The sequence below is a fragment of the Calliopsis andreniformis genome, unplaced genomic scaffold, assembly GCF_051401765.1.
Source record: "Calliopsis andreniformis isolate RMS-2024a unplaced genomic scaffold, iyCalAndr_principal scaffold0031, whole genome shotgun sequence".
NCBI lineage: Eukaryota > Metazoa > Arthropoda > Insecta > Hymenoptera > Andrenidae > Calliopsis > Calliopsis andreniformis.
Genome location: NW_027480440.1, coordinates 2,237,071 through 2,251,901, shown reverse-complemented (window position 1 = coordinate 2,251,901; position 14,831 = coordinate 2,237,071).

Genomic DNA, 14,831 nt, shown 5'->3' with positions numbered 1-14,831 from the left:
AATCCTCAATGTTCAATCCGCGATACGCAATCCTCGATGTTCAAACCTCAAACCTCAATCCTCAATCCTCAATCCTCAATGCTCAATCCTCAATCCTCAATCCTCAGTCCTCAAACCTCAATCCTCAACCTTCAATCCTCAATACTCAATCTTCAATCCTCAATCCTCAATCCTCAATCCTCAATCCTCAATCGTCAGTCTTCAATCCTCAATACTCAATCTTCAATCCTCAATCCTCAATCTTCAATCCTCAATCCTCAATCCTCAATCCTCAATCCTCAATCCTCAATCCTCAATCCTCAATCCTCAATCCTCAATTGTCAATCCTCAATCCTCAATCCTTAGTCCTCAAACCTCAATCCTCAATCCTCAATCCTCATTCGTCGGTCTTCAATCCTCAATACTCAATCTTCAATCCTCAATCCTCAATCCTCATTCTTCAAGCCTCAATATCCAATGCTCAATCTTTAATCCTCTATCCTCAATCCTCAATCCTCGATTCTCAATCCTCAATCCTCAATCCTCAATCCTCAATCTTCAATCCTCAATACTCAATCTTCAATCCTCAATCCTCAATCCTCAATCCTCAATCCTCAATACTCAATCCTCAATTGTCAGTCTTCAATCCTCAATACTCAATCTTCAATCCTCAACACTCAATCCTCAATCCTCAATACTCAACCCTCAATACCCAATCCTCAATCTTCAATCCTCAATCCTCAATCTTCAATCCTCAATCCGCAATCCTCAATCCTCACTCCTCAATCCTCAGTCCTCAAACCACAATTCTGAATACTCAATCCTGAATCCTCAATCTTCAATCCTCAATCCTAAATCCTCAATTCTCAATCCTCAATCCTCAGTCCTCTGACCTCAAACCTCAATCCTCAACCCTCAGCCCTCATCGTCAATCCTTAATCCTCACTCCTCAATCCTCAATCCTCAATCCTCAGTCCTCAAACCACAATTCTGAATACTCAATCCTGAATCCTCAATCTTCAATCCTCAATCCTAAATCCTCAATTCTCAATCCTCAATCCTCAGTCCTCTGACCTCAAACCTCAATCCTCAACCCTCAGCCCTCATCGTCAATCCTTAATCCTCACTCCTCAATCCTCAATCCTCAATCCTCAGTCCTCAAACCACAATTCTGAATACTCAATCCTGAATCCTCAATCCTCAATCTTCAATCCTCAATACTCAATCTTCAATCCTAAATCCTCAATCCTCAATCCCCAATCCTCAATCCTCAATCCTCAACCTTCAATCCTCAATACTCAATCTTCAATCCTCAATCCTCAATCCTCAATCCTCAATCCTCAATCCTCATTTTTCAATCATCAATACCCAATCCTCAATCTTCAATCCTCAATCCTCAATCCTCAATTCTCAAACCTCAATCCTCAATCCTCAGACCTCAAACATCAATACTCAACCCTCAGTCCTCGTCCTCAATCCAAAACCCTCTATCCTCAATCCTCAATCTTCAATCATCAATATACAATCTTCAGTCCTCAATCCTCAATCGTCAATACTCAATCCTCACTCCTCAATGTTCAATACGCGATAACCAATCCTCGATGTTCAATCCTCAATCCTCAATCCTCAATCCTCAATCCTCAATCCTCAACCCTCAATCCTCAATCCTCAGTCCTCAAACCTCATTCCTCAACCTTCAATCCTCAATACTCAATCTTCAATCCTCAAGCCTCAATCCTCAATCCTCAATCCTCAATCCTCAATCGTCAGTCTTCAATCCTCAATACTCAGTCTTCAATCCTCAATCCTCAATGTTCAATCCTCAATCCTCAATCCTCAATCATCAATCCTCAATCCTCAATCGTCAATCTTCAATCCTCAATCCTCAATCCTCAATCCTCAATCCTCAATCCTCAATCCTCAATCCTCAATCCACAATCCTCAATCCTCAATCCTTAGTCCTCAAACCTCAATCCTCAACCCTCAATCCTCATTCGTCAGTCTTCAATCCTCAATACTCAATCTTCAATCCTCAATCCTCAATCCTCATTCTTCAAGCCTCAATATCCAATGCTCAATCTTCAATCCTCTATCCTCAATCCTCAATCCTCGATTCTCAATCCTCAATCCTCAATCCTCAATCCTCAATCCTCAATCTTCAATCCTCAATACTCAATCTTCAATCCTCAATCCTCAATCCTCAATCCTCAATCCTCAATACTCAATCCTCAATTGTCAGTCTTCAATCCTCAATACTCAATCTTCAATCCTCAACACTCAATCCTCAATCCTCAATCCTCAATACTCAATCCTCATTCTTCAATCCTCAATACCCAATCCTCAATATTCAATCCTCAATCCTCAATCTTCAATCCTCAATCCGCAATCCTCAATCCTCAACCCTCAATCCTCAGTCCTCAAACCACAATTCTGAATACTCAATCCTGAATCCTCAATCTTCAGCACTCAGTCCTCAACAATTAGTTGTCAATCCTCAATCCTCAATAGAATATCCTCAGTTCAGAGTGTTCAATACGCAATACTCAATCTGCAATCTTCAAACATCTATCCACAAACATCAATTCTCGTCACTCAACCCTCAACACTGAGTCCCAATCCTCATTCTTCAATCCTCAACCCTCAATCCTCAATCCTCAATCCTGAATCTTCAATCCTCAATACTCAGTCTTCAATCCTCAATCCGCAATGCTCAATCCTCAATCTTCATTCCTCAATCCTCAATCCTCAATCCTCAATCCTCAATCCTCATTCCTCAGTCCTCAAACCTCAATCCTCACCCCTCAGCCCTCATCGTCAATCCTCAATCCTCAATCCTCAATCCTCAATCTTCAATCCTCAATACTCAATTTGCAATCCTCAATCCTCAATTCTCAATCCTCAATACTCAATACTCAAACGTCAAACATCAATCCCCTATCCTCAAACTTCAATACTCAATCCTCAATCCTCAATCTTCAATCCTCAATCTTCAGTCCTCAATACTCAATCTTCAATCCTCAATCCTCAATCCTCAATCCCCAATCCTCTATCCTCAATCCTCAATCCTCAATCCTCAATACTCAATCCTCAATTGTCAGTCTTCAATCCTCAATACTCAATCTTCAATCCTCAACACTCAATCCTCAATCCTCAATACTCAACCCTCAATACCCAATCCTCAATCTTCAATCCTCAATCCTCAATCTTCAATCCTCAATCCGCAATCCTCAATCCTCAATCCTCAATCCTCAGTCCTCAAACCACAATTCTGAATACTCAATCCTGAATCCTCAATCTTCAATCCTCAATCCTAAATCCTCAATTCTCAATCCTCAATCCTCAGTCCTCTGACCTCAAACCTCAATCCTCAACCCTCAGCCCTCATCGTCAATCCATAATCCTCACTCCTCAATCCTCAATCTTCAATCCTCAATACTCAATCTCCAATCCTCAATCCTCAACTGTCAACCCGCAATACTCAATCCTCAATCGTCAATCCTCAATCCCCAATCCTCAATCTTCAATCCTCAATACTCAATCTTCAATCCTAAATCCTCAATCCTCAATCCCCAATCCTCAATCCTCAATCCTCAACCTTCAATCCTCAATACTCAATCTTCAATCCTCAATCCTCAATCCTCAATCCTCAATCCTCATTTTTCAATCATCAATACCCAATCCTCAATCTTCAATCCTCAATCCTCAATCCTCAATTCTCAAACCTCAATCCTCAATCCTCAGACCTCAAACATCAATACTCAACCCTCAGTCCTCGTCCTCAATCCAAAACCCTCTATCCTCAATCCTCAATCTTCAATCATCAATATACAATCTTCAGTCCTCAATCCTCAATCGTCAATACTCAATCCTCACTCCTCAATGTTCAATACGCGGTAACCAATCCTCGATGTTCAATCCTCAATCCTCAATCCTCAATCCTCAATCCTCAATCCTCAACCCTCAATCCTCAATCCTCAGTCCTCAAACCTCAATCCTCAACCTTCAATCCTCAATACTCAATCTTCAATCCTCAAGCCTCAATCCTCAATCCTCAATCCTCAATCCTCAATCGTCAGTCTTCAATCCTCAATACTCAGTCTTCAATCCTCAATCCTCAATGTTCAATCCTCAATCCTCAATCCTCAATCATCAATCCTCAATCCTCAATCGTCAATCTTCAATCCTCAATCCTCAATCCTCAATCCTCAATCCTCAATCCTCAATCCTCAGTCCTCAATCCTCAATCCTCAATCCTCAATCCTTAGTCCTCAAACCTCAATCCTCAACCCTCAATCCTCATTCGTCAGTCTTCAATCCTCAATACTCAATCTTCAATCCTCAATCCTCAATCCTCATTCTTCAAGCCTCAATATCCAATGCTCAATCTTCAATCCTCTATCCTCAATCCTCAATCCTCGATTCTCAATCCTCAATCCTCAACCCTCAATCCTCAATCTTCAATCCTCAATACTCAATCTTCAATCCTCAATCCTCAATCCTCAATCCTCAATCCTCAATACTCAATCCTCAATTGTCAGTCTTCAATCCTCAATACTCAATCTTCAATCCTCAACACTCAATCCTCAATCCTCAATACTCAATCCTCATTCTTCAATCCTCAATACCCAATCCTCAATCTTCAATCCTCAATCCTCTATCTTCAATCCTCAATCCTCAATCCTCAATCCACATTTTTCAATCCTCAATACCCAATCCTCAATCTTCAATCCTCAATCCTCAATCCACAATTCTCAATCCTCAATCCTCAATCCTCAATCCTCAATCCTCAGACCTCAAACATTAATACTCTACCCTCAGTCCTCGTCCTCAATCCACAACCCTCAATCCTCAATCCTCAATCTTCAACCATCAGTATACAATCTTCAGTCCTCAATCCTCAATACTCAACCTTCAGACCTCAGTCCTCAACAATCAGTTGTCAATCCTCAATCCTCAATAGAATATCATGAATTCACAGTTTTCAGTACTCAATACTCAACCTGCAATCTTCAAATCTCTATCCACAAACATCAATCCTAATCACTCAGCCCTCAATACTCAATCTCCAATCCTCAATCCTCAACTGTCAACCCTCAATACTCAATCCTCAATCCTCAATCCTCAATCCTCAATCCTCAAATCTCAATCTTCAATCCTCAATCCTCACTCATCGATCCTCAATCCTCAATCCTCAATCGTCAATCTCCATTCCTGAATAATCAATCTTCAATCCTCAATCCTCAATACTCAATCCTCAATCCTCATTCTTCAATACTCAATACCCAATCCTCAATCTTCAATCCTCAATCCTTAATCCTCAGTCCTCAAACCTCAATCCTCAATCCTCAATCCCCAATCCTCAATCCTCAATCCTCAATCTTCGATCATCAATACTCAATCTTCAATCCTCAGTCCTCAATCCTCAATCCTCAATCCACATTCTTCAGTCCTCAATACCCAATCCTCAATCTTCAATCCTAAATCCTCAATCCACAATTCTTAATCCTCAATCCTCAATCCTCAGACCTCAAACATTAATACTCTACCCTCAGTCCTCGTCCTCAATCCACAACCCTCAATCCTCAATCCTCAATCTTCAACCATCAGTATACAATCTTCAGTCCTCAATCCTCAATACTCAACCTTCAGACCTCAGTCCTCAACAATCAGTTGTCAATCCTCAATCCTCAATAGAATATCATGAATTCACAGTTTTCAGTACTCAATACTCAACCTGCAATCTTCAAATCTCTATCCACAAACATCAATCCTAATCACTCAGCCCTCAATACTCAATCTCCAATCCTCAATCCTCAACTGTCAACCCTCAATACTCAATCCTCAATCCTCAATCCTCAATCCTCAATCCTCAATACTCAATCTTCAATCCTCAATCCTCAATCATCGATCCTCAATCCTCAATCCTCAATCGTCAATCTCCATTCCTGAATAATCAATCTTCAATCCTCAATCCTCAATACTCAATCCTCAATCCTCATTCTTCAATACTCAATACCCAATCCTCAATCTTCAATCCTCAATCCTCAATCCTCAATCCACATTTTTCAATCCTCAATACCCAATCCTCAATCTTCAATCCTCAATCCTCAATCCACAATTCTCAATCCTCAATCCTCAATCCTCAATCCTCAGACCTCAAACATTAATACTCTACCCTCAGTCCTCGTCCTCAATCCACAACCCTCAATCCTCAATCCTCAATCTTCAACCATCAGTATACAATCTTCAGTCCTCAATCCTCAATACTCAACCTTCAGACCTCAGTCCTCAACAATCAGTTGTCAATCCTCAATCCTCAATAGAATATCATGAATTCACAGTTTTCAGTACTCAATACTCAACCTGCAATCTTCAAATCTCTATCCACAAAACATCAATCCTAATCACTCAGCCCTCAATACTCAATCTCCAATCCTCAATCCTCAACTGTCAACCCTCAATACTCAATCCTCAATCCTCAATCCTCAATCCTCAATCCTCAAATCTCAATCTCCAATCCTCAATCCTCAACTGTCAACCCTCAATACTCAATCCTCAATCCTCAATCCTCAATCCTCAATACTCAAATCTCAATCTTCAATCCTCAATCCTCACTCATCGATCCTCAATCCTCAATCCTCAATCGTCAATCTCCATTCCTGAATAATCAATCTTCAATCCTCAATCCTCAATACTCAATCCTCAATCCTCATTCTTCAATACTCAATACCCAATCCTCAATCTTCAGTCCTCAATCCTCAATCCTGAATTCTCAATCCTCAATCCTTAATCCTCAGTCCTCAAACCTCAATCCTCAACCATCAGCCCTCTTCCTCAATCCTCAATCATCAATCTTCAATCCTCAATACTCAATCTTCAATCCTCAGTCCTCAATCTTCAATCCTCAATCCTCATTCTTCAATCATCAATACCCAATCCTCAATCTTCAATCCTCAATCCTCAATCCTCAATCCTCAGACCTCAAACATCAATACGCAACCCTCGGTCCTCGTCCTCAATCCACAACCCTCAATCCTCAATCCTCAATCTTCAATCATCAATGTACAATCTTCAGTCCTCAACCCTCAATCCTCAATCCTCAATCTTCAACCCTCAATGCTCAATCCTCAATCCTCAATCCTCAATCCTCAAACATCAATCCAAAATCTTCATTCCTCAATCTTCAATCCTCAATCCTCAATCCTGATTCTGCAATCCTCAATACCCGATCCTCAATCTTCAATCCTCAATGCTCAATCCTCAATTCTCAATCCTCAATCCTCTGTCCTCAGTCCTCAAACCTCAATCCTCAACCCTCAGCCCTCATCGTCAATCCTCAATCTTCAATCCTCAATACTCAATCTTCAATCCTCAATACTCAATCTTCAATCCTCAATCCTCAATCCTCAATCCTCAATCCCCATTCTTCAATCATCAATACCCAATCCTCAATCTTGAATCCTCAATCATCAATCCTCAATTCTCAATCCTCGATCCTCAGTCCTCAGTCCTCAAAGCTCAATCCTCAACCCTCAGCCCTCATCGTCAATCCTCAATCCTCAATCCTAAATCCTCAATCTTCAATCCTCAATCCTCAATCTTCAATCCTCAATCCTCAATCCTCAATCATCAATCCTCAATCCTCAATCGTCAACCTTCAATCCTCAATACTCAATCTTCAATCCTCAATTCTCAATCCTCAATCCTCAATCCTCAATCCTCATTCTTCAATCCTCAATACCCAATCCTCAATCTTCATTCCTCAAACCTCAATCCTCAATTCTCAATCCTCAATCCTCAATCTTCAATCCTCATTCTTCAATCCTCAATACCCAATCCTCAATCTTCAATCTTCAATCCTAAATCCTCAATTCTCAATCCTCAATCCTCAGTCCTCAGTCATCAAAACTCAATCCTCAACCCTCCGTCCTCATCGTCAATCCTCAATCCTCAATCCTCAATCCTCAATCTTCAATCCTTAATACTCAATCTTCAATCCTCAATCCTCAATTCTCAATCCTCAATCCTCAATCCTCAGTCCTCAAACCTCTATCCTGAATCCTCAATCCTGAATCCTCAATCTTCAGACCTCAGACCTCAACAATCAGTTGTCAATCCTCAATCCTCAATAGAAAATCATCAATTCACAGCTTTCAATACTCAATACTCAATCTGCAATCTTCAAATCTCTATCCACAAACATCAATTCTCATCACTCAACCCTCAACACTCAGTCCCCAATCCTCAATCCTCAATCCTCAAGCCCCAATCCTCAATCCTCAATCATCAGTCCTCAAACCTCAATCCTCAGTCCTCAATCCTCAATCGTCAGTCTTCAATCCTCCATACTCAATCTTCAATCCTCAATCCTCAATCTTCAATCCTCAATCCTCATTCTTCAATCCTCAATTCTCAATCCTCAATCCTCCGTCCTCACTCCTCAAACCACAATCCTCAACCATCAGCCCTCATCCGCAATCCTCAATCCTTATTCCTCAGTCTTCCACCTTCAATCCTCAATACTCAATTTTCAATCCTCAATCCTCAATCCTCAATCCTCAATCCTAAATCCTCAATCATCAATCCTCAATCTTCAATACTCAATCCTCAATCCTCAATCCTGAATCCTCAATACTAAACCATCAATCCTCAATTCTCAATACTCAATAGAACATCCTGAATTTTCAGGATTCAATACTCAAACCACAAACCTCAAACCTCCGCCATCATCCTCAATCCTCAATCCTCAAACGTCAACCCTCAACCTTCAATCCTCAACCTTCAGCCCTCAATCCTCAATCCTCAATCGTCAATACTCAATCCTCACTCCTCAATGTTCAATACGCGATAACCAATCCTCGATGTTCAATCCTCAATCCTCAATCCTCAATCCTCAATCCTCAATCCTCAACCCTCAATCCTCAATCCTCAGTCCTCAAACCTCAATCCTCAACCTTCAATCCTCAATACTCAATCTTCAATCCTCAAGCCTCAATCCTCAATCCTCAATCCTCAATCCTCAATCGTCAGTCTTCAATCCTCAATACTCAGTCTTCAATCCTCAATCCTCAATGTTCAATCCTCAATCCTCAATCCTCAATCATCAATCCTCAATCCTCAATCGTCAATCTTCAATCCTCAATCCTCAATCCTCAATCCTCAATCCTCAATCCTCAATCCTCAATCCTCAATCCACAATCCTCAATCCTCAATCCTTAGTCCTCAAACCTCAATCCTCAACCCTCAATCCTCATTCGTCAGTCTTCAATCCTCAATACTCAATCTTCAATCCTCAATCCTCAATCCTCATTCTTCAAGCCTCAATATCCAATGCTCAATCTTCAATCCTCTATCCTCAATCCTCAATCCTCGATTCTCAATCCTCAATCCTCAATCCTCAATCCTCAATCCTCAATCTTCAATCCTCAATACTCAATCTTCAATCCTCAATCCTCAATCCTCAATCCTCAATCCTCAATACTCAATCCTCAATTGTCAGTCTTCAATCCTCAATACTCAATCTTCAATCCTCAACACTCAATCCTCAATCCTCAATACTCAATCCTCATTCTTCAATCCTCAATACCCAATCCTCAATCTTCAATCCTCAATCCTCAATCTTCAATCCTCAATCCGCAATCCTCAATCCTCAACCCTCAATCCTCAGTCCTCAAACCACAATTCTGAATACTCAATCCTGAATCCTCAATCTTCAGCACTCAGTCCTCAACAATTAGTTGTCAATCCTCAATCCTCAATAGAATATCCTCAGTTCAGAGTGTTCAATACGCAATACTCAATCTGCAATCTTCAAACATCTATCCACAAACATCAATTCTCGTCACTCAACCCTCAACACTGAGTCCCAATCCTCATTCTTCAATCCTCAACCCTCAATCCTCAATCCTCAATCCTGAATCTTCAATCCTCAATACTCAATCTTCAATCCTCAATCCGCAATGCTCAATCCTCAATCTTCATTCCTCAATCCTCAATCCTCAATCCTCAATCCTCAATCCTCATTCCTCAGTCCTCAAACCTCAATCCTCACCCCTCAGCCCTCATCGTCAATCCTCAATCCTCAATCCTCAATCCTCAATCTTCAATCCTCAATACTCAATTTGCAATCCTCAATCCTCAATTCTCAATCCTCAATACTCAATACTCAAACGTCAAACATCAATCCCCTATCCTCAAACTTCAATACTCAATCCTCAATCCTCAATCTTCAATCCTCAATCTTCAGTCCTCAATACTCAATCTTCAATCCTCAATCCTCAATCCTCAATCCCCAATCCTCTATCCTCAATCCTCAATCCTCAATCCTCAATACTCAATCCTCAATTGTCAGTCTTCAATCCTCAATACTCAATCTTCAATCCTCAACACTCAATCCTCAATCCTCAATACTCAACCGTCAATACCCAATCCTCAATCTTCAATCCTCAATCCTCAATCTTCAATCCTCAATCCGCAATCCTCAATCCTCAATCCTCAATCCTCAGTCCTCAAACCACAATTCTGAATACTCAATCCTGAATCCTCAATCTTCAATCCTCAATCCTAAATCCTCAATTCTCAATCCTCAATCCTCAGTCCTCTGACCTCAAACCTCAATCCTCAACCCTCAGCCCTCATCGTCAATCCATAATCCTCACTCCTCAATCCTCAATCTTCAATCCTCAATACTCAATCTCCAATCCTCAATCCTCAACTGTCAACCCTCAATACTCAATCCTCAATCGTCAATCCTCAATCCCCAATCCTCAATCTTCAATCCTCAATACTCAATCTTCAATCCTAAATCCTCAATCCTCAATCCCCAATCCTCAATCCTCAATCCTCAACCTTCAATCCTCAATACTCAATCTTCAATCCTCAATCCTCAATCCTCAATCCTCAATCCTCATTTTTCAATCATCAATACCCAATCCTCAATCTTCAATCCTCAATCCTCAATCCTCAATTCTCAAACCTCAATCCTCAATCCTCAGACCTCAAACATCAATACTCAACCCTCAGTCCTCGTCCTCAATCCAAAACCCTCTATCCTCAATCCTCAATCTTCAATCATCAATATACAATCTTCAGTCCTCAATCTTCAATCGTCAATACTCAATCCTCACTCCTCAATGTTCAATACGCGGTAACCAATCCTCGATGTTCAATCCTCAATCCTCAATCCTCAATCCTCAATCCTCAATCCTCAACCCTCAATCCTCAATCCTCAGTCCTCAAACCTCAATCCTCAACCTTCAATCCTCAATACTCAATCTTCAATCCTCAAGCCTCAATCCTCAATCCTCAATCCTCAATCCTCAATCGTCAGTCTTCAATCCTCAATACTCAGTCTTCAATCCTCAATCCTCAATGTTCAATCCTCAATCCTCAATCCTCAATCATCAATCCTCAATCCTCAATCGTCAATCTTCAATCCTCAATCCTCAATCCTCAATCCTCAATCCTCAATCCTCAATCCTCAGTCCTCAATCCTCAATCCTCAATCCTCAATCCTTAGTCCTCAAACCTCAATCCTCAACCCTCAATCCTCATTCGTCAGTCTTCAATCCTCAATACTCAATCTTCAATCCTCAATCCTCAATCCTCATTCTTCAAGCCTCAATATCCAATGCTCAATCTTCAATCCTCTATCCTCAATCCTCAATCCTCGATTCTCAATCCTCAATCCTCAACCCTCAATCCTCAATCTTCAATCCTCAATACTCAATCTTCAATCCTCAATCCTCAATCCTCAATCCTCAATCCTCAATACTCAATCCTCAATTGTCAGTCTTCAATCCTCAATACTCAATCTTCAATCCTCAACACTCAATCCTCAATCCTCAATACTCAATCCTCATTCTTCAATCCTCAATACCCAATCCTCAATCTTCAATCCTCAATCCTCTATCTTCAATCCTCAATCCTCAATCCTCAATCCACATTTTTCAATCCTCAATACCCAATCCTCAATCTTCAATCCTCAATCCTCAATCCACAATTCTCAATCCTCAATCCTCAATCCTCAATCCTCAGACCTCAAACATTAATACTCTACCCTCAGTCCTCGTCCTCAATCCACAACCCTCAATCCTCAATCCTCAATCATCAACCATCAGTATACAATCTTCAGTCCTCAATCCTCAATACTCAACCTTCAGACCTCAGTCCTCAACAATCAGTTGTCAATCCTCAATCCTCAATAGAATATCATGAATTCACAGTTTTCAGTACTCAATACTCAACCTGCAATCTTCAAATCTCTATCCACAAACATCAATCCTAATCACTCAGCCCTCAATACTCAATCTCCAATCCTCAATCCTCAACTGTCAACCCTCAATACTCAATCCTCACTCCTCAATCCTCAATCCTCAATCCTCAAATCTCAATCTTCAATCCTCAATCCTCACTCATCGATCCTCAATCCTCAATCCTCAATCGTCAATCTCCATTCCTGAATAATCAATCTTCAATCCTCAATCCTCAATACTCAATCCTCAATCCTCATTCTTCAATACTCAATACCCAATCCTCAATCTTCAATCCTCAATCCTTAATCCTCAGTCCTCAAACCTCAATCCTCAACCATCAGCCCTCTTCCTCAATCCTCAATCCTCAATCTTCAATCCTCAATACTCAATCTTCAATCCTCAGTCCTCAATCTTCAATCCTCAATCCTCATTCTTCAATCATCAATACCCAATCCTCAATCTTCAATCCTCAATCCTCGATCCTCAATTCTCAATCCTCAATCCTCAATCCTCAGACCTCAAACATCAATACGCAACCCTCGGTCCTCGTCCTCAATCCACAACCCTCAATCCTCAATCCTCAATCTTCAATCATCAATGTACAATCTTCAGTCCTCAACCCTCAATCCTCAATCCTCAATCTTCAACCCTCAATGCTCAATCCTCAATCCTCAATCCTCAAACATCAATCCAAAATCTTCATTCCTCAATCTTCAATCCTCAATCCTCAATCCTGATTCTTCAATCCTCAATACCCGATCCTCAATCTTCAATCCTCAATGCTCAATCCTCAATTCTCAATCCTCAATCCTCTGTCCTCAGTCCTCAAACCTCAATCCTCAACCCTCAGCCCTCATCGTCAATCCTCAATCTTCAATCCTCAATACTCAATCTTCAATCCTCAATACTCAATCTTCAATCCTCAATCCTCAATCCTCAATCCTCAATCCCCATTCTTCAATCATCAATACCCAATCCTCAATCTTGAATCCTCAATCATCAATCCTCAATTCTCAATCCTCGATCCTCAGTCCTCAGTCCTCAAAGCTCAATCCTCAACCCTCAGCCCTCATCGTCAATCCTCAATCCTCAATCCTAAATCCTCAATCTTCAATCCTCAATCCTCAATCTTCAATCCTCAATCCTCAATCCTCAATCATCAATCCTCAATCCTCAATCGTCAATCTTCAATCCTCAATACTCAATCTTCAATCCTCAATTCTCAATCCTCAATCCTCAATCCTCAATCCTCATTCTTCAATCCTCAATACCCAATCCTCAATCTTCATTCCTCAAACCTAAATCCTCAATTCGCAATCCTCAATCCTCAGTCCTCAGTCATCAAAACTCAATCCTCAACCCTCCGCCCTCATCGTCAATCCTCAATCCTCAATCCTCAATCCTCAATCTTCAATCCTTAATACTCAATCTTCAATCCTCAATCCTCAATTCTCAATCCTCAATCCTCAATCCTCAGTCCTCAAACCTCTATCCTGAATCCTCAATCCTGAATCCTCAATCTTCAGACCTCAGACCTCAACAATCAGTTGTCAATTCTCAATCCTCAATAGAAAATCATCAATTCACAGCTTTCAATACTCAATACTCAATCTGCAATCTTCAAATCTCTATCCACAAACATCAATTCCCATCACTCAACCCTCAACACTCAGTCCCCAATCCTCAATCCTCAATCCTCAAGCCTCAATCCTCAATCCTCAATCATCAGTCCTCAAACCTCAATCCTCAATCCTCAATCCTCAATCGTCAGTCTTCAATCCTCCATACTCAATCTTCAATCCTCAATCCTCAATCCTCAATCCTCAATCCTCATTCTTCAATCCTCAATTCTCAATCCTCAATCCTCCGTCCTCACTCCTCAAACCACAATCCTCAACCATCAGCCCTCATCCGCAATCCTCAATCCTTATTCCTCAGTCTTCCACCTTCAATCCTCAATACTCAATTTTCAATCCTCAATCCTCAATCCTCAATCCTCAATCCTAAATCCTCAATCATCAATCCTCAATCTTCAATACTCAATCCTCAATCCTCAATCCTGAATCCTCAATACTAAACCATCAATCCTCAATTCTCAATACTCAATAGAACATCCTGAATTTTCAGGATTCAATACTCAAACCACAAACCTCAAACCTCCGCCATCATCCTCAATCCTCAATCCTCAAACGTCAACCCTCAACCTTCAATCCTCAACCTTCAGCCCTCAATCCTCAATCCTCAATCGTCAATCCGCAATCCTCAATCCTCAGTCATCAATCCTCAACCTTCAATACTCAATCCTTAATCCTCAACCCTCAATCTTCAATCCTCAATAATCAATCTCCAATCCAAGATCCCCAGTCCCCAATCCTCAATCCTTAATCCTCAATCTTCAATCCTCAATCCCCAGTCCCCAATCTTCAATCCTCAATGCTCAATACTCAATCCTCAATCCTCAGTCCTCAATCCTCAATCCTCAATCCTCAATCCTCAATCTTCAATCCTCAATACTCAAACTTCAATCCTCAATCCTCAACTCTCAATCGTCAATACTCAATCCTCAATCGTCAATCCTCAATCCCCAATCCACAATCT